The sequence below is a fragment of the Notamacropus eugenii genome, chromosome 2, assembly GCF_028372415.1.
Source record: "Notamacropus eugenii isolate mMacEug1 chromosome 2, mMacEug1.pri_v2, whole genome shotgun sequence".
NCBI classification, from domain to species: domain Eukaryota; kingdom Metazoa; phylum Chordata; class Mammalia; order Diprotodontia; family Macropodidae; genus Notamacropus; species Notamacropus eugenii.
In genome coordinates, this window is record NC_092873.1 from 406,514,823 (window position 1) to 406,536,487 (window position 21,665).

Below are 21,665 nucleotides of genomic sequence, written 5' to 3' on the forward strand. Positions count from 1 at the left end.
GGGGAATAGAGCAAAGGGGAATGACTCATATGAGGTTCAAGTCAGACCTTTGTGACTAGCATCATGCACTAAGCCACTGACTACATAAGGAGCCACCAGCTGGACATGTACAGTATTCGCTTTTCTTTAAAGTTCAATTTATTTAACAATTGCATATACATGAGATCAGATTTGTTTTCTCTTTAGGTCTAACCCTAAGATATTTGTAGATATTCACAATTCTTTTTTAAAGTTCAGTTTTATTTTATTTTCAGTTCTGAATTCTCTCTGTCCCCATTCCTCACCCATTGAGAAAGCAAGAAAAACAAAACCTCTATTACAAACTTGCATAGTCAAACAAACATTCTGACATTAGCCATGACCAAATGAAAAAGAAAGGCTTCAAAATATGCACTGAGTCTGTAACCTCTCCATGTGGAATACTACCATTTCAACAAGAGAGGCCAGAAAGGGCTCTGGCCCTTTAAGTGCTGAAAGGTTCTCAGTGGATAGTAATAAATGGGAGTAGTTGAAATTACATCATTAACAGTTATGGTTTTGCTGAAGGATCAAGGCATGTTAACAGGGAAACTTCTATAAGCCTGTCTCACTACCTCCTTGTCCCTTGGAAATACAATGAGCTCATTAATGTTTGGTTATTTGATGGAAATAAATAGAAAAAAATCGTCATATTAGTTACCTAGGGTTTAAGGGTGTCGTATAATGCTGCAGTAATATTGGTGTAATGAATTAAGTTCTAACAAAAGTGGCCATGCTTAGGTAACAATAAATCAAGGTATGCTTTTGCCGAAAAAGCAGCTGAAAATGGGTTTGTAAATAATAACATGGAAAGGTCTGGTATTAATCAAACTGCTGTGCACAGTTGGTTTTTATTTTCAACTCTAAAATAGACCTATAGTTAATACTGAATATATCTATATTTGAAGCATAAAGAACATAATTATGCAGTTTTTTTATGAAGCAAACCTCAGTGTAAATCAGTATGGAATTGTGCCTGAAATAGGATTACAGAATTCTATTCCTCAAATGCTTTGTCATGGAATAATTAAATTAAACTATACTATATCCTTGCAGATAGCCTCTTGCCCACAAAACAGGTCAATAGAACAGGACAGTGAGAGACCTTTATGTGTGTATACACACACACTATACATGTGTGCATATATATATGTATGTACACACACATATAGTACACATAAAATGTATGTAGTAGTTCCCTTTTATATTTAGGAAAGATGTTCTTCACATGATAGCTCTTCTCTCTCTCTCTCTCTGTGTCTCTGTCTTTCACATGATAGCTCTTCTCTCTCTCTCTCTCTGTGTCTCTGTCTTTCACATGATAGCTCTTCTCTCTCTCTCTCTCTGTGTCTCTGTCTCTCTCTACTACCATTGATGTCATCTGTTGATCTGGGGCTTACTGGATGGAGAGAAAGACAGAGACTCCTTTCTTTGTACAGTTCATCTTATATGGTCATTTGTCTCTTTTTTAATGTTTGGTCTCCCTGTCAACCATGGCATTGAGCCACTTTCTAGACTTAATTTTTAGAAACCATTGTTTCAAATTATACTTCAGCTTTTATAATCATTTCTCCTTATTGTCCTATCTTTCTCACTTTTTCACTCTTTGTTACTTCTACAAAAGTCTTTGATGCCTCAATCTCATAGAGACTGAGTTGCTGAAGGTAGTACCAGTGGAGTATAACCCTGACAGCTTCTACCAATCTGGAAAGCTTTCAAGTCTCCATCTACTCTCGGAGGACCAACCCAACGAAGTATAGGAAGGCTCAGTCCCAACAGATCAAAAAATGGGTGATGATGTCTTTGAACATGGTGACCTAAGAAACAAAGACAAAGACGCAATGTCTTCAGCTTTGTGTAGTGTCTGCAGTTTCCCCTGGTGGAATAGTGGTAGAAAAGAAGACCTAAGAAACAATCCTAGTTTTTAGATTACTTACTGATATTAATATAACTGTAGGTACTTTAACGGTAAGCTCTTTGTCCTTTGACAAATCAGCTAACACAACTGTAGAAACAACCACATCAGTACTGGTATTTTTGATGGAAATAGAAACAGAAGACACAGGGGAGTTGCTGCTGAAGGGAAGGAAGGGCCACTAGTTTTTCTAAAAGAGACAAAGGAATTGGTTTCCTTGTTAGCCCAAAGAAAAGAGTAAAAAATAATTCCTTACGTATACTTGTGTATCAGTAAGCACTGTGACACTCACAGTGGGGCCTGTTATCACAGGTTCTTAGATCTACATTTATAAAAGCAAAGGAAACTTTTGAGGGGTCAATAATCACTTTAATTAGTTCAACCAAATGTTTCCAGATATGCCTTTTTATCTTTTACATTTCCAAAGCTATCACGCCTACTATCTATTCATCAAACAGAGAAAATACAGAGAAATAAAGACCAACAGACAGGGTTCTACTGACTGAAACCAAGCAATATTGCTATACACTTTACATAAATCCCTGGAACCTTTACCTCTGAGCGGTTGAGGGGGGAAGGTCTGAATATATAACCACTCAGAGTCTCCACCAGATAATCACAAGATCCTCCATATAAGTGAAGCCCCAAAGTAAAACACCAACCTCTCACTGTATATAACAAAGACTAGACTCCTGATTGGCTCAGAGTTAGTAGGCATGAAACCCACATGACTCAGCACAGCTGTGAACTATCAGGCCTCAAAGGAGCCTGAACCCTCAGATACTCACAATTTAGCCTGAGCCTGGGAAACAGCTCCAAAAAGAAAACAAACAAACAAATCCCACCTTGTTTGCTGTTACAACTTGTTTGTCCCTTCTTGCCATGCCTGTAAAGAACTTAAGCTAGAGACTGCCATGAAGATAATGGTAGCTTATGGGTGAACATCTGTTACTAAGAAATTGTATGAAGAACTTGACAAAATACTAAAACCAAATCAACCCCTTAAGGTTTGCTTAAGAGTCAGGATCAATGCCGAACTAATGTAGCCTGAGATCCCTAAACTGTGGAATCCTGAAATCTACACAAAAGTTCAATGTGTGACCAGTTAGCATCTATTCAAAGCCACAGTTCACAGTCCCTCATGTTCCTCCTCACTAACCCGCGTTTTATACATACTAAACCAGAGGTCACATTAATTAAAAGTAAGAAGACATTTAATGAGGAGGCAGCTGGTGGCACAGTAGATAGAGTACTGGCCCTGAAGTCAGGAGGACCAGAGTTCAAATAAGGCCTCAGAGGCTTATTAGTTGTGTGACCCTGGGCTAGTCACTTAACCCTGATTGATTTGAAAAGAAAAAAAGACATTGAAACAAAGAGTTACCTTTTACCTTCATTCCCACTCCTACCTATAGGGACACAATTTCCTACCTATTTCCAAATCACCTTTAGCTGAGGGAACATGTATAGGGAAAACTGGAAGCGGAAGCACCTTTAAGGTGTAGGCCGTATCCTGTTGACCTGATGGTCTCATCTACCATGAAAAGGGCTGCTGTAAATATTTTGCCACATGTAGGTCCTTTCCCCTTTATGACCTCTTTGGGATACAGACTTAATAGTGGTATGGCTGGATCAAAGGGTATGCAGTTTGGTTGTCCTTTGGGCATTGTTCCAAATTGCTCTCCAGAATGGTTGGATCTGTTCACAAGCTACTTCCTTCAGCTGCATCCCATCCCTGGTAAATCTACATCTCAAGTCCATTCCTAAGTATGCATGTCCTGAGATCCTTTTCTTTGCTAAGTAAATGTGGGCTCTGGCAAAATCACCACTTTACAATTCCACCTCTGTAGTTATGTATTTGGCTGATAGGTCGTAATTTGCTGGTGAAAGCTCCTGACCTTAAAATGCCTGAAAGGGCAGGGAATTGACTTTTTAATCGCAAGGGTTCAGAAACCCTGTGATACGTTAGAAAAAAAGCATTACATTTGGATTTGGAGAACTCAGGGCTAAATCCTGGCTCTCTGACCTGGTCAGTGCACACATGTGGGCAAGTCACTTCTCTTTGGACCTCTATTTCCTCACCTATAAAATGAGGGGGATGGACCAGAAGACCTTGGAGGGCTCTTCCCTTCTAAGAGTTATGCTAGTTCTGAAACTTCTTTGGACCCCGAGTAGTTATACTTATTTCTAGAGGGAGACAAGAAAAGAAACACCATCCATCCAAGACCCACCCAATTCCAGCCATTGAAAAGACCTTAAAACTTTTAATAAGTCAAGCAATAAGCATTTAGTGAGCCCCAACCACATACCACATGCTGTGCCAAGTGCTCTGGGTACAAAGAAAGGCAAAAACAGCTCTCACCCTCAAGGAACCCACATTTTAATACAGGAGAAAATATGCAAATAGCTGTGTACAGACAAGAAATAAACGCTGGAAATGGAGGATAGTCTTAGAGAACTCTAAGGCTGTAGGGGAGCCACTGAGGCTTGTATAGCAGGACTGCTGTGGAAAGACCTCCTATAAAAATGAGATTTGATTTTCCTTTTTTATTGTTGTTCAGTCATTTTAGTCATGTTTGACTCTTTGTGACCCCATTTGTTTTTCTGTTTTTTTTGGTGCAGAGATACAGGAGTGGTTCGCCATTTCCTTTTCTAGCTCATTTTATAGATGAGAAACTGAGGTAAACAGGGTTGAATGACTTGCCCAGGGTCATGCATCTGGTAATTGTCTGAGGTCTGATTTGAATTTGGGAAGATGAATCTTTCTGATTCCAAGTCTAGTGCTCTATCCAATGCACCACTTTAGCTGCCTTGGCAGGAAAATGAGATTTGATTAAATAGGTATGAGTTTTTCCTCCTGGAATGGAAGATAGGAGAAAAGGAGCTAGAGGCAGAGCTTGCCTGATATCTTCCACTTCTGCTGCCCTTAATGAATGAATGACTTCTTGTTCTGCCCCAGGGTGGGTCTTATAGAGGCATCTTAGCCCCTTCTCTTTGGCACAAGCTTGGTGCTGGGCTTTCCTCCTGAGAATTAACCAGCAAATTGAATGAATTTGAAATTTTCCCCTCACATAATCCAGTTAAATTGTCTTAGTCCCAAAGAAATCCTTTGAGATTCTTTGAGCCTAGGAAATCCCCCCTCAAGGAGAGGATATCCAACAGTCACCTCTGGGGAGGGGTAAAGTCTTCCAAGTGGGTCTACAGTAACCCCTGACTGGAAAATTGGAAGCTTCCCATACTTCCCGCTTTCTCACAATTTAATTTTACGGAATAGACTGGCTCAGGAAGACAAAAATAATTTGGATACATTTTAAAAATGTGACTGTTAAGTCAAGTCAACCAGCATTTATTAAACACCTGTGTTTCACCAGGCACTTTGCTAAGTGCTGGGGATATGAAGCAAGACAAAACAAACAAAAGCCCTCAAACAATCCCTGCTCATGAGGAGCCTACAGTCTAATCGGAGACCATATGCAGAAAACTCTGCACAAACTAGATATCTACAGTATGCATGGGAGGTAATCAGCAGGGGAAAGTCATTAGCCATAAGCGAGAATGGGAAAAGTTTCTCACAGAAGGTGGGGCTTCTGCTGAGACGTGATGTGGTACAAAGGTGACCCAACCAAGCCCTCATTTCTTCTGGACAGTTTACCCTTATGAGAGGTCAGATATCGGTCCTTGGCCCTATGACTCTGGGAAATTCTCAACTTGTTTTGAGATGTGTAACCTAAGTCTCTTGGTTTGGCCATTGGCTGGAGTGACAGCTTTTCACTTTCCTGCTTCTCCCTCCTCCTTTTCAATCACTTAGGGAATATTTGAGAAAAGATTTTTTGTAATCTTAGCCCTTTTTAGACCACACAAGTTAAGCAAATTGCTTCTTTGAACTTATCTGCCCTTACGTTTTTCAGGACAGATGATAGGGAAAGTGGTTAAAGGTAATGTTGGGGAGAATGGTAGAGGAGATCAGGATTTATATAGGGAGACGGGTTTAGGGCTCACACTTAGAGATCTCTGCTGTAGAGCCTTCTGTACAAGAGTTTATTGTCCAGGTATTTCTTATTGACTGGCTTAGAAAGAGGAAGGTGTGTGTGCACGTGTGTGTGTGTGTGTGTGTGTGTGTGTGTGTGTGTATTTGCAGTAGGAAAAGGGGAAACGTCTGGCTCCTCTAAGCTCTAAATGCATTCATTGAATACCTGCTGAGAGTACTTTCCTTTTGGGACTTTTCATATCCTGTGTAAGACCAACAGCCCAGAGATTTAGGCTGGAAAAAAAACTGGTCATGTGAATAGAATACTGTGAATCCAGTTGGGGACCAATTCCATATACAGTGGAGTAAACAGAAGTGGGGCACCAGGAATGAACTGCTGGGCTGTTCAACCCCCTGTAAGAGTGTAGGGTCCACAAACTAAAGTCAGAAAAAGCTCTTTAAAATAAAGTTCAAATGCCTAATCATAGAGGAATGAAGGACAACCAGGCAGTTATAAATAGGGACTTTCTGTATGCTAGCGTCCTTCCACCTCTGCTTGACAAATAACATGTCTTCCCTTATGAGCTCTGTCCTGATGCACCTTGGTTTGCCTAGAGGAGCAGCTTTGGGAAGTCAAAGAGATACATTGCAATGCTTGGCTTATAATGACAATGGTAATAATAATATGTTGTTGTTTAGCCATTTTCAGTTGTGTCTGACTTTTCATGACTCCTTTTGGGGTTTTCTTGGCAAAGATGCTGGAGTGGTTTGCCATTTCCTTCTCCAGCTCATTTTACAGACGAGAAAACTGAGTCAAACAGGAGTTAATGACTTGCCCAGGGTTGCACAGCTAGCAAGGGTCTGAGGTCAGATTTGAACTCGTCTTCCTTACTCTAGGTCTGATACTCTAACTGCCACCTAGCTGCCCGTTATAATAACATATCAATCTGTTAGTCAGTCAACAGGCCTGCAGTGTACCAAGGATTGTACTGTTGGAAGATCACATTTTGATAATATTTGTGAAGCACTTAATACAGTGCCTGGCATTACATATTTATATAGTAGGCACTATATTAATGCTTATTCTCTTCTCTTTACCTTAATCATCCATGAGGTTCCAATGACCATAAAAAAGCCCTTGCTCTTTCAGAGTTTACATTCTTTTTTGGGGGGATATATATATATACACACACATGTATACATACATATATGCATACACACACATATACATACACATATACACTTACATACATACATATACACACACACACACATACATTCATACACAGCAAATATATTCAGACTAAATACCAGGTGTCATTTTGAGAGAAGCCCTAGTTGCTGGGAGTGAGATTGGGAAAGACAGTGTTCATGTAGCAGGTAGGGCATGAACTGAGTTCTGAAGGAGGCAAAGGATGCCAAGAGCTGGAAGGAGGGCATTCCAGTTATAGGGGACGATGACCTTTGCAAAGGTATAGAGGTGAGAGATTCAATATCACGTGTGAGGGACAGTGTGAGGGACAGGAAGTAGGCCAGTTTGGTTAGTTTGTGGATCATGTAAAGGGAAAGACTGTATAATCATTCTGAAAAGGTAGATGAGGCCAGATTGAGAATGCCTTATAGATGAAACAAACAAACAAAGGGGTGTTTATATTTTTTGTGGAGGCAGTAGGCAGCCACGGGGACTTCTTGAGCAGAGGAGTGTCATGGGCATGTGCATTAGTAGTATCACATTGGCAGCCCTGTGGAGAGAGGAGAGACTTTGATGGGTCTGTGACTGCATTGGAACGGGAGCTCATTCCACGGCTATGGATTGCAACCACCCTTCTACGTTTTCTTGTCTTGTGCCGGTCTTGTTTGTGTTTTCCCATATTTCTTCCCTAGAGGATCTGTCCAACAATTCATTATTTATTTATTTATTTACGCTAGAGGCAAGTCCCTTTACTCTTTTAGTGGATAGAGTGCAGGACCTGAAATCAGGAGGACTCATCTTCCTGAGTCCAAATCTGACTTCAGACACTAGCTCTGTGACCCTGGGCAAGTCACTTAACCCTGTTTGCCTCAGTTTCTTTATCTGTCAAATAAGCTGGAGAAGGAAGTAGCAAAACCACTCCAGTATCTTTGCCAAGAAAACCCAAAACAGGGTCAGGAAGAGTCGGACACGACTGATTAACAAGGAATTTAGACTTCATTCTGGAGTCAGTGGGGAGTTGGTGAAGTTTTTGGAGCAGGGGAGCAACATAATCAGAACTTTGTTTTTGTGTTAAAATGTCCTTTATCCCATTAAAGCCCTTTGAGGCATCTCATCTCATAGTTACAAGTCCAAGGAAACCCAGCCAAGTGAATTCATATATCATTTCATGCATGCAAAACAAATTAATGAAACCGAGAACCATTAGGCAATTGTATAATGAGATAATTAGCAGACTTCTTTAATAACTTTATGCTAATACAACCAGTTGCAACTAGAAAATAAATCCATTTGCCACTTGATGGCACATTAAAGACTGCATAAGGAAATGCATTTTACCCCAGCTAGGTTGTGAATATTTAAAGGTGAAAATTCATTGTAATGTGATTAATACTGCAAGTCTACTGGGTATTTTTTTTTTATTAGGAAAGCACATAAGAGACCTAGTGAATCTACTTTCCCATGCTGTAAACTGTATTCATGAATACATTCCCTTTTCAGCCTGGGCCAGGCTGCCAATAGGGTGAGGTTCAACAGTTCACTATCCACTAATCAATCAGCAAGCATTTATTATGCTCCTGCTGCTTGTTAAATGCCGTGCTAGGCACCAGGAAAAGAAAGTCAAGGAATAAAAAGATCCCTCTCTTTAAGGAGGGCAGTAGATAGAGTGCCAGGCCTGAAGTCAGGAAGACCCAAGTTCAAATTCGGCCTCAGACTGTGTGACCCTGGGCAAGTCACTTATCTCTATTTGCCTCAGTTTCCTCATCTGTAAAATGAGCTGGAGAAGGGAATGGCAAAACCATTCCAGTATCTTTACCAAGAAAATCTCAAACTGGGTCACAGAGTTGGACCTGACTAAAATGACTTGAACAACAACAATCCTCAAAGAACTTACATTCAAATGCATTTGCTATATAGTATACCTTCTTTTCCCTTCTTTCTTTTAGAGGCAGAGGATGGCAGTTCACAGGTGGAGAGGAATATCAAGAGAAACTACCTATAAGTTCACAACCTACTGCCAATTTTTCTTGCCTCTCTAGTTGTATGAAGGGAATACATTCCATCCTGCCTCCTAATTTATTTTGAAAAGGTGCTTGGTCAATTCCATTGTTTTCAATGGAAAGAATGACCCCTATCATTCACCCTTTTACAAATAGTTGAAAAAAATAAGTAACCATACTATTACCCAATTCCCCTTGAATAGTGATACCCTGGAGACAGTTGAAGCCAACTGTTAAGTTTTTAGTCTGAGCATTTATTTACACCTCAAAACTCAATGGACACGCAAATCAGGGTTTGATTTGTTTTGTGGATTGTCTAAACTTAAAGTGGTGGCGAAAGTATTAATAGTGATTAGACTTACAAATGTTTCTAGTACACATGTATGTGTATGTATAGATACACACATACATGTATATATACACATGCACATGTATATATGTGCGTATATATGTATATGTATGTAAAAGTGTGTGTTTGTGTATATATATATATATATATATATATATATATATATATATACATATGCACATACAAACATATTCCCTCTGAAAGCCAAGTTTTCCTAGTTTGCATATATTAAGTAGTGTTTGCACTGGCCACACATGGGGTTCAGTTGTTTCTCAGTTGTGTCAAATTCTTCATGACCCTTTTTGGGCTTTTCTTGGCAAAGATAGTGGAGCGGTTTGCCAGTTCTTTCTCTAGCTCATCTGACAGATGAGGAAACTGAGGCAAATAGAGTTAAATGGCTTGCCCAGGGTCACATGGTACGTGTCTGAGACAAGATTTGAACTCAGGTCTTCCAGACCCCAAGCCCCAGGGCTCTATCTACTGTGCCACCTAGCTGCCCTCAGAGCTCTATAGGAATTGTGGTTTTTTTTATCCTTTGTTTTCAGAGAGGTCCAGCGACATCAAGAAAGTGATGTCTTGAGTTGCCTTTGAATTGGATATGAGTGGGGCAGAGCTGTGTAGAGTCATTGAAGTCCAGTAACAAGACAAAATTAAGATGACTGGCTATGGCCCAGGATGTAGAGGGTGACCTTGGCCTTTCTAAATCAAGGTGTTTCCCAGTTCTCAGTTTGTCTGACACCCTTCCAATTCAATGACCAATGGCTAGGTAAGAGTTTGAGACAAAAGATGGCTCAGTTTACTGTTACAGACATATCAACAGAGGAGGGGAATACCCCAAGAGTTTCTGGACAAAACAGTAAAGATTGCTGGATTTGAAGTGGACCTGTGTTCAAATGCTGTCATCTTTAACATGTGAGAGTGTGGGCGAATCATTTCTCCGTTTCATCCTCATTTGTTAAATGAGATGACTTGTCACATCCTTTGACTTCTAACATTTCTGTGAGCCTATCACCTGATCCTGTATGTTCCTTACTTTCTTCTCTAAGTCTTGAGTTTTTCTTTTCTTTTTCTTTTTTGGCACTCTCCTTGTCATTTTTAGTATCCACAAAGGTTTATTGAGCGGCTAACATGAATAGGGAATTGTACTTAGTGCCAGGCAGATGTATACCTAGCAATTTTTACACCTGGGGTAAGCTGTACAAAATACACCCTCAAACACTGAGACTGGTAGGAAACATTGCCACATGGCAGATTATTTTTAACAGATTCTTCTTGCTCGCTAGGCACTAAGCTCAATTATTTGTGTGGTGTTAAAAGACTTCAGGTGTTGTCAGTGCTCCCTAAATGTTGGCACCTCAGATAAGACTCTATTGTTTTGTCCTACTTACAGCCTTAACTGAGAGTCGAGTACGGTGCTATGGTGCTATAGGCAAAGGGGTGTAATATCCTTGTCCTTAAAAAGCTTACTGTGTAGCCTGGGAGCCAGGATATATTGCAGGACATTTTTTTAAAGGTTTTATATAGTTATGATTTACAACACCTTTCACAGTCTTTGGAGTAGTTCGTGAGCAGCTCCCAGGAGATTGAAGTGTGAATTAGAATTATGCTTTCTGAAGATGGAAAAAGTCAAATCACCTGAACCATTTTTCACAGGTTTCTACAAGCTGCCATATCAATCCAGCTCCCTCCTTCCAACTCATATGCAGTGGCCTCTAACGCATAAATAGCTGTATCCTTCAGACTGAATGTTCATGTGTCGTGTCTTGTAAGGTCTCTATCTCCTGGAGTCAGGAAGATCTGAGTTCAAATCCAGCCTCCGACACCTACTAGCTGTGTGACCTTGTTCAAGTCACTTAACCCTATTTGCCTCAATTTCCTCATCTATAAAAGGAACTGGAGGAGGAAATGGCAAACCTTTGCCAAGAAAACCCTAAATGAAATCATGAAGAGTCAGATACAATTGAAAATGCCTCAACAACAACAACATATAGATTTAGAAGTCATCTGTGAAATAGAAAATCCAGTGAACTTGAGGCTACGAAGTCCTGGAGTTGAAACCCACCTCAGACACTGGTTATAGGACCCTGGGCAAGTCTCTTAGACTCTCTGAGGCTCAGTTTCCTTATCCATAAAATGGACACAATAAAAAGTTGTTGTAGGGATCAACTGAAATTATTTGTGGAAAGTACTTTACACATTTTAAATGTAAGGTATAATTATCATAATAATTATCATCTAAATAGCATTGATTATTTCAACTATTTTTCTCACAAAGTGGTCTTAGAGATCAAATAAGATAAAATATCAAAAGCATTTTGCTGTACTGTCAAGCGTTGTTACATGTGGGCTATTATTTATCATTATTATCATTACTATTGTTGTATCTGTTATCTCTGCAGATTTTCCCTGGGGTAGGTCTGGTAGAATTTCATAAAATGTGTCCTCAGAAAAAGCCTTATCTTTCTACCCTTGTTCTAGCTTTGGATTTCCTTTTTCATCTATCTTTCTCCATGTTCTGCATAAGAGAGCTCTACATGTATTTTATTTAATAAATGTTTATTGAATGGAATTGAATTTGTATCCATCCCATTTTAAAATCATAACAAGTGGTACAAAGTTATAGATATTTTCCATAAAATGTATGTATGTACGTGTGTGTGTTGAAGCCTTCAATGATACACACTTCGCAAGATGACAGCAATTATTTTTCCTGCGTTTAAATGCCATCTTTCACACTTAATACCAGTGTGGTGTTGGGCAAATCATTGAACCTCTGTGGGCTTCAATTTCTTCATTTGTTGAATGAGAAAATGAGACCAGATGGATTCAGAGATCCTTTCTGGCTCTGGGTCCATAATCTTGTAAGTCTATGTACCATTGAGGTCATCACTTCAGCAAATGATTGCTTGTGTTTAACCAGCATCTCTGTGACATGATCATTTGCTTTGTTGGTGAAAACACATCTGTTTCTGGAAGACTGGGAATAAGTTCTGGTTTTGTTTATTTGATTATCTGTAAGGTATAGATGATGCTGATTTGGTATAGGTTAATTAAGTACTGTTAATAATAATAACAGCTCATTTGACAAAGCACTTTATATATAGTATTGTGTTTGAAGTTCTCACAATCATGTGAGGGTAGATAGTGCAAGTATTATGATTCACATTTTTATTAATGAATAAAGTTAGACTCAGCAAAATTAAGTGACTTATCCGTGGTCACATGGCTAGTAAGTGATGGACTCAAACTTAGGTCTTCTCACTTCAAGTTCAGTGTTTTGCTGTTTTACATTTATAGTTAACTTTAAGTTGGGAAGGGGCTGTGGAATATCAAATCCCGTCATTTCAAGACTCAACCTGGGTGCCGCCTCCAAAAGGAATTCCCACACACCTTGAAATGTTTACTTTTGGTGAACAAAAATCTTCCCCCCTTTGCCCACATCCCTATCTTCCTTTCTCCCTCCCTCCCTTCTTGTATTTTCAATCTCTAACATGCCACTGTTCAGTCATTGTTCAGTCATGTCTAACTTTTCATGACCCCATTTGGGGTTTCATTGGCAAATATACTGGAGTGGTTGACCATTTCCTTCTCCAGCTCATTTTACAGATCAAGAAACGGAGGCAAACAGGGTTAAGTGACTTGTCCAGGGTAGGTAGTAAATATCTGAGACTAGATTTGAACTCAAGAAAGATGACTCTTCCTGACTCTAAGCTTGGTGCCCTATCCACTGTGCTCCCTAGCTGTCCATACCATGCACATAGTAAGCATTTCATAAATGCCTATAATGGTTGTCCTTGAATTTATCTTGATTACCCCCTCTAGCAAAAAAAAAAAAAAGTCTTTTCTGCTCCGGCACATGTGGAAAAGAATGAAAAACAATGGTAGGTTGAGGAATGAACATGAGGGGATGAAACATCTGGTTGAAAAGGTTGCATCTATTCACCGATATTTTTGGATTATATGAAGATGGGTCCTGACTCCACTGGGGCTTTCTTATTTGTCCATGTGAAAAGAAGCAATACATTAATATTGGCTTCATGCCTAACGGGGATAGAATAGCCAGGTAATAGATGTCAGGAATATGAAGATTAAAAAAAAAAGGCTATTCTAGAAGAAAATGAAAACTGAGACATGAAAAAAATGTAAGTGTTGCTGAGGGGGAGGCCCATTGATCTGATGGGAAGAAACCAGCTGTAGGAAACAAGTAGATCATTGTCTGCATGTGGTCCACCATTCAAAGTCTCATGGGACAACATTTATGTAGGAGGATAGTCTAGGAACAGGGTGAGAAGAAAATGCCTTGGAAGGGCAGCACAAATCTTGCTGAATCTGTCACTAGAGGCTCTTAGAATAATAAACAGGAAGCAAACATGAACAGGAATTCGTACAGCAGACCCTGAACATTCACTCCAGTTATTGGCATTGTGACAGACCCATTTGGCCTTAAAGAAGCACATGCTGAGGCCATTTTTGTGCTCAAGTAATTTGAAGAAGAATCACCTGTTCCTCCAAAGTGGCATTTGCATTTATTACTGGACAGCTCACCCCTTGGAAGAGAATGAGATGAAAGATGAAAGTAATGAGGAATATGAGGGAGTGACCTTGTGGGCCCATAAAATGGCGCCTGATTTCTTGCTTCCCTCATCACTGTCCTAGACACACACAAAAGGAATTGGCAGTCTACCTGATAGAAGATAATTATAACCACCCAACTGAGCTGATGTGGGTACGTCCTTTCTGAGCTAGTCACATCACTTCAATTCCACAGATGTATTTCAGTGGGCTTCCCTTAGCTCTCTTTTCACTAATTTGTTTCTGAGGTGGCCAGATAATGTAGTGGATGGTGCACAGGACTTGGATTCAGGAAGACCTGAGTTTGAATCCTGCCCCAGGTCCTTATAATTTTGCCAATATGGGAATTCCTGGTGTGAGAACTCCTTTCACCAAAGCTCTCTGATCCTTTTATGACAATGGAGAAGTCTTAGGGGGTTATTTGAAGCCCATGGAGGTTAGTGTACATAGTCTGTGTAAGATAACTGCATTGGTGTATTGAGTGTGTGTGTGGGGGGGAGTGGGTTATTTTGAAGGAAATTTGGGTTATGAGACTTATCCAGGGTCACAAAATGAGAACACTGGACAGTGTTCTCACCTATAAAATGAGAGGGTTGGGTTCCATGACCTTTAAGGTCCCTACTGACTCTAAACCTGTATTCATTCTAGGATTAGGCTATGGGGCATGACACGGAAGCCTGAGTGAAATCCCAGGCAGATATATTCTCCTGGACTGTTTTGGGAAGACTCAGGACAAACTTGGAAATCTTTGAGCCCTGAGGCAAGAGAAACTATTTCTAATAGTTTATGGGAATTTGGGGTAACAAGAATATAATTGGTGAGCCTTAACTTATAGATGTGAGGTCTTTTAGCTGAGGAGAACATAGTAAATTAACAAACATTTATTGAATGACTACTATATGCTAGGAACTGTCCTAAGTGCTAGAAATACAAAAAGAGGCAAAAGACATTCCTACCAAGGAGCTCACAGTCTAGTGGGGGAAACAACAGGCAGACCTAGGAAAATTACAGGAAAGACATTTAGGTCAGGGGTGTTTACCTCAATTTTCTAATGGCCCTTCTCTGTCTTTCTCTTGTAATGTAGAATCCAAGATGGTCCTGGGGGAATTAGATGCCCTCACTGTCTTAGGCTTAGTTTAATTTGAGTGTGGTCCTGCAGATCATCTGTTGGAGGGCCTATCAGTTAAGATCCATAAGAAAAGCTGTCATCTATATACTTTAAAAACATCATCTCAACCCTGTGAATAAGGAGTTGTCTGATTCCTTATCTATTCTTTTATCCTTTTTCTCCACAGTTTGCAAATCATCACAGTTGTTGAGTTTTTAAAGAAAATTAGAGGGGGTGATGGACAGCCTTACTGCCATGGAGGGTGGTAGGGGAATGCATTCCCATTGTTAGGAACTTTTCATTGTCTTTCATAGTATTGGTGGCTTCATCTAACTTGTTTGTACATAGTTATTTGCATGCTGGTTTCTTCCTTAGATTGTGATCTACTCAGGGGTAGGGATTATCTTTTAATCTTTCTTTGGTATCCCCAGCACTTAGCCACGTGCCTGGTGCACAGTAGGCACTTAGGAAAATGCTTGAATGACTGACTAGTTGGGCTAAAGCAGAAAGACTTATTTTTTGGAAAATTATTTCCTCATTTCATTTTGGTTTAGGACTCCATGTCTGGTAGAAGGGTGATTCTCCATTCAGTCATGGCCTCGTTGGAGGGGGCAGATAAAAGGTGTTTATTCTATTTGACTTCAGGGAGAAGGGTTGAATTCTTTCCTGATCAAGAAGCTGCAAATCAAAATAAGTTGCATGTGTTTCAGTATATAAATACATGTAAATAAGGTCTGTGTAAGATAACTGCATTGGTGTATTGTGTGTGTATATGGGGGGGAGTGGGTTATTTTGAAGGAAATTTGGGTTATGAGACTTATCCAGGGTCACAAAATGAATTTAGGTCCTCGACTCCCAGGCTGGTACTCTATTCACTGTACTACCTAGCTGCCTCTACTGTGTTAGTGTAGAGAAAAAAATACTCCATTTGGAAGTAGAGGACCTAGATTTGAGTTCTAGCCCTATCACTCTATAATCCTGGATAAGAAACTTCTCCAGTCCTCAGTTTCTCCATGTGTGAAATGGGGTTATGAGGATCAAATGAGATGGTGTATACAAAGTGCTATTTAAATGTTAAGTAATATTATTGGTAGAATACGGAAAGGTTTATAATTTTGCCAATAGAGGAATTCCTGGTGTGAGAACTCCTTTCACCAAAGCTCTCTGATCCTTTTATGATAATGGAGAAGTCTTAGGGGGTTATTTGAAGCCCATGGAGGTTAGGTCCAGTGTCAGAGATTGGATCTGAACCCAGATTTTCTTTCGTCTAAGCCTAGCACTCCATTCACCAGCCTGTTGTTGTTCATTTGTTTTAGTCATGTCCAGCTCTTTATGACCCCATTTTGAGGTTTTCATGACAGAGATACTAGTTTGCCATTTCCTTCAGCTCATTTTACAGATGAGGAAACTGAGGTAAACAGGGTAAGTGACTTGCCCAAGGTCACCTAGCTAGTAAGAATCTGAGGCTGGATTCGAACTCGTGAAGATGTCTTTCTAACTCCAGGCTAGCTCTAGCTGCCTCTGTTATTAATAGAAATGATACTTTATCATTTATTATTATTATTAAAGTAATTATTTATTACTTTATATAGCACTGGACTTGTGATTTTATATGCGTGGAGAACTCTTGAGTATTCCTTTTACCAAAGCAGATTAGCAACTTTTTGTTGTTGTTGTTGCAATTTATAGTCTTAAAGAATTACCTGGGGCCACGATGACCTTCAGAGCTGGCATTTCATACAGTGGTTCAGTATTTGCAGAACACTTTGCATATATTATCTCAAAATAATAAACATCATCACCCTAAGTGGTAACAAATTAACTTGGCATGTAGCAACGAGACTCTGTGCGGTCTTGCAGCCTAGGAAGCAAAGACACAGATTCTTGGCCACAGTGACTTCAGCCACAAACCAAAGACCGCCTGTCCTCCACTCAGACAGGGGCCTCCTCTGCTATCAGCTTTTTCAGGTACAGCTGCACACACAGATAACAGTGACACCTTCCAATTCGAAAGATAACCACATAATGTGAACTGAAATGACTGGGTAGAAATGTCTTCTGTCTGCTGCCTTGGGGTCAGTACATAGTGGGAATATCTAAGAAGAAAAAAAAAACTGTGATAAAAATCAACCAGCTTCAGGAACATTTGAACTGAGGGATTTAATAACTTCCTGAGGCCTTGTGGGGGTCATATCTAAACCCTGACTATTTCTGTGAGCTGAGTGCTACTCAGTCCTGGCCCCACATCCAATCCTCTAGGCAATGAGAATTCCTAATACAAGGAAGGTAATCAGTGAGAGTTTTTATTAAATTCATAAACCAACAATCAAAATTACTTTCAGTAAACAGAGCCTTCCCTTTCAAGCATGGAGAGTTGGATAATTTTCTGCAGCTATTTGCAAGGTGTTACCAATACCACCCTTTAAACTCTTCATTAGTCGGGTGTCACAGAATCTCTGATTTGGCAGCTGTTGGCTTTTAGATCTGACCCTCTTCGAGGAGCAGGATACTCAGAGCCCTCCCAGCTGTCTCTGGCAGAATGGAAGCCAGATAATGATGACTCTTATATCGCCAGAAGCATAAATGTTAAGTCTCCTATCCAGGGACCACATTCATACGAATTTTTTACCTCTTTCAATTTAATGATAGATGAACTGAAGGGTGAACTACGAAAGAGACCTTATACATGCTGCCCACATGGATGCTACCATTTCAGAGCTTGAATTATGCTCAGTTTCCTGACATATAAATCCTACTGCCCTCCTTGAGGTCAGGAAACAGAGCTGTTCTCTTTGCTTACCGACAGCCCACCCAGATAGGGTACAAATAAAATGAATGAGGAAAGAGTAAAGAGAAACAACTTTTGTTCCTTTGAATAATGGTAATGGTGATGGTGATAATAGTAAGGCAGTTAGGGTGCCCAGTGGATAAAGTGCTGGGGTTAGGAAAACCTGAATTTATATCCCACCTTAGACACTTACTAGCTGTGTGATCCTGGGCAAATCACTTAACCACTGCCTGCCTCAGTTTCCTCATCTATAAAATAGGGATGATAGCTCCCAGGGTGGTTATGCAGATAAAATGAGATACTTGTGAAGTGCTTTGTAAACCTTACAGTATATATGTCCACTGTCCTTTGAAACTCACCATCAAATCCCTGTCCCAGATAAAGGGGAGTGAAAAAATGTTGTATGTAAAGTTCCTTTTAGACTAAAATTCTCTTGGGGTCAGGATTCATATCTTCTCTATCTTTATATCCTGTCTCTATCACTTACTACTTAACCCAAGTTCAAATCCAGCCTCAAACACTTGATTAGCTATCTACCTCAGGTTCCTCATGTATAAAATGGGAGTAATACTAGCCCTGCCTCTCAGAATTGTTGAGGGGATACAATGGGATAATATTTATAAAGATAATATTTATAAAGAGCTCTGTAAATATTCAAGTGCTATTTATAAAAATACTGGCTGCTGTTATTATCATTATTTTTGTTTAGCCATTTTAGCCATTTTTCAGTTGTGTCTAAACCCATCCTGGCAAAGATACCAGAGTGATTTGCCATTTCCTTCTTTAGCCCATTTTACAGATGAGGAAACTGAGGCAAACAGGGTTAAGTGACTTGCCCAGGGTCACACAGCTAGTGTCTAAGGCCATTTGAACCCAAGAAGATGAGTCTTTCTGACTTAAGGCTTGGTACTCTATCTACTGTGCCACCTACCTGCCCTACTGTTCTTGTCCCTAGATACTTAGGAAGTATTTGCTGAGTTGCCTCAATGTACCACATACATATTGTTATTCCTGATCAAAATAATGGTAATGTCCTGTCTGCTACCAGAGTAGTTCTGAAAATACTTCAAGTGAATCCTACGCTAGATGAACTCATCCAGATACTCTTAGTTAATTATAATAAATAGATGGACATTGTTGTTCATTCATTTCAGTCATGTCTTTGTGACCTTATTTGGCATTTTTTTGGCAAAAATACTAGAGTGGTTTGCCACTTTCCTTCTCCAGCTCATTTACAGATGAAGAAACTGGGGCAAACAGGGTTAAATGACTTGCCTAGGGTGACACAGCTAGTAAGTGTCTAAGGCCATATTTAAACCCAGGTCTTCCTGACTCCTGGCCAGCACTCTATCCACTGCTTAGATACAATCATTTTTAACCAATAGTCCATAGATTATAGAATGTAATAATAAATATAAAAACTTGTCTTTGGATCCTTTCTATCTGAACTTCATCAAAAAAAAAATGTGAGAGTCAGATAACAGGGATAATAACAACAGAAATAATGCCATTAATATTGCCAAAGGTCTTTCAGGTAGTAAATATCCAAACTAATATTTAAAACCAGGTTTAATAGTCCCAAGCCTTCTTATAGGATCGTAGATTTAGAACTGGTGGGGACCATAGAGGTCATCAGTCTACCCCCCTCACTTTCAAGATGAGGAAACTAAAGTCAAGAGAGGCCGAGTGATTTGACAGAGATTTCATGAGGAGTAAGAAGCAGAGCCAGAATTTTCTCTTAGCTTCTCTGATGCCCGGTTTGATGGTCTGTCTTCCTTCCCATATCATACTGTCTCCCTAAGAGTAAATGCTTGATGAATGGTTATTGGATAATAAAAATAGATATTTTTCGCCTAAATCTAGTTAAAAAATAAGATGACTGAAATTTCACCGGACAAAAATATTTACAGTAACAAGTGACCTACAGGCCAGTTCTCATATGGTGCTTATGATGGTGGGAGTCTGTGGACTCTTTGCTTGAGATTTGATCAACCATGACCCCCTATTGTTTTCCATAATATTATATGGCAGTCTTGAGTTCCTACCTCCTGAGCCTCTCCTCTGCTGTTGCCTCCTGATTTATTAATCAATTAATCATTTAATGCTGATGAGCAGTTCACAGCAGTTAAACAGTGAAAACAAAATCCTCGAGTTCATAGTAAATTCCCCCCCTCCCCTCCTTACACTCCAATCTCCACCTTTCCTCCCAGCAAGGGAGGATGTAGGGATGGAGTTTGGGATTATGGAAAAAACCATTTATCCCTCATTGCTCTACATTTTTTTCTTCTCTTGCCCTTTCCTGGTCCTCATACTTCTCTCCTAGTTTCACATAACAGGATCAGTCTCTGTTGTATGGAAATCATCAGCAAGCTTTGTTTGGTCTGGATTGCCTGCATTTTGATGGGATGATAGTCATTCATGGAATTGCATTATATTACAAGAATTCAGTGTGGCCCAATAAAGATGCAGTGGTCCTGCCCATGTTCACTCCTATTGTGTCCCGTAGCCACCACCATTCTCATTTCACCTACGTCTCCTAAAATTACCTGACTGGGGGAATGTGGTCATTTGCCTGCTGCAGATACAGTTAGTATTCCCTATACGTGTTGTTCAGTCATGTCTAGCTTTACATGACTCCATGGACTTTTGACCATGGGGCTTTCTTGGCAAAGATACTGGAGTGGTTTGCTCTTTTCCTTCTCCAGTGGGCTTCCATTTTATAGATGGGGAACTGAGGCAAATAGGAGTAAGTGATTTGCCCAAGGTCATATAGCTAGTAAGTGTCTAAGGACAGATTTGAACTCGGGAACCTGACCCCAGGCCCAGGGCTCCATGAACCTCACTGACCTAGCTGCCCTAATAAAAGCTGTTCAAAAGTGGAAAGGGCTTTCCCAGGAGGTAGAGTCCCTCTTGAAGGTCTTTAAGCCAACGCTAGATTGCCATGTGTGGGGTGTATTGCAGACAGGATTCTTATACAGTGATGAGTTGAACTGGACGGTTTCTGAGGTGCATCGAGATATTCTCCATACCATCAATGGGAATCAGAAGAGAACTTACATAGAGAAAGTATGTGGGAGATTTTAAAAGGCGCTAAGAGAAACACAATAGCAAATGGGGTGGTAGAGGTGCGAGTGAGGAGGCAGACAGCAAGGACTTGGCTACAGTTGCCTTGGAAGAGAAAGTGATCCATCACTGGTTTCCATTGCAGTCGGGGGAGGGGAGAACTAGCCCCAAGAAATGCCAGAGCAATGGAAACTGTGTGTCTGTGTGTGCATGTGTGTGGCCCTGGCCCTGGCCAAGGGACAGGACTTCTGCCACATGGTGGCATGGGCCCATAGAGGACTCTACATAAAAGTGTGATATAAATTTGAGCTATTAATAGCTATTTGCAGAATAAATGCTTTTTCCCCCCATAGTCCCAAACTCCATCCCCATATCCCTCCTTAGCTTTCCCTCCAACGTGGATCGTTAATCATAAGGGGGGGACAATGCAGATGACTTAATTGGGAATCTATTCATTAGGATCACCAGGAGGAAAAAAAACCTGCTGCCACCAAAAACAAGTATGTGCCTGTATAAGTGACCGTGCAGCTCCCCTACTCAGTAAACTTCAGTGTCTTGTTGGTGTCTCTAGCATAAACTACATGCTCTAGCCTTTAAAGCCCTTCACCATGTCATCTCAGCCTTACCTTTCTGACCTATATTACTCCCCATCACATCTATGACTAGACAAACTATCCTCTTTCTCATTTCTCAGAC

General features: G+C 40.2%; 1 protein-coding gene across 3 annotated transcripts in view; it reads left to right on the forward strand.

The window, feature by feature from the left end:
• The window catches only part of KIF26B (kinesin family member 26B), a 604,324-nt gene that overhangs the window by 204,168 nt on the left and 378,491 nt on the right, over positions 1-21,665 (forward strand). The gene's annotated exons all lie outside the window — the stretch shown is intronic.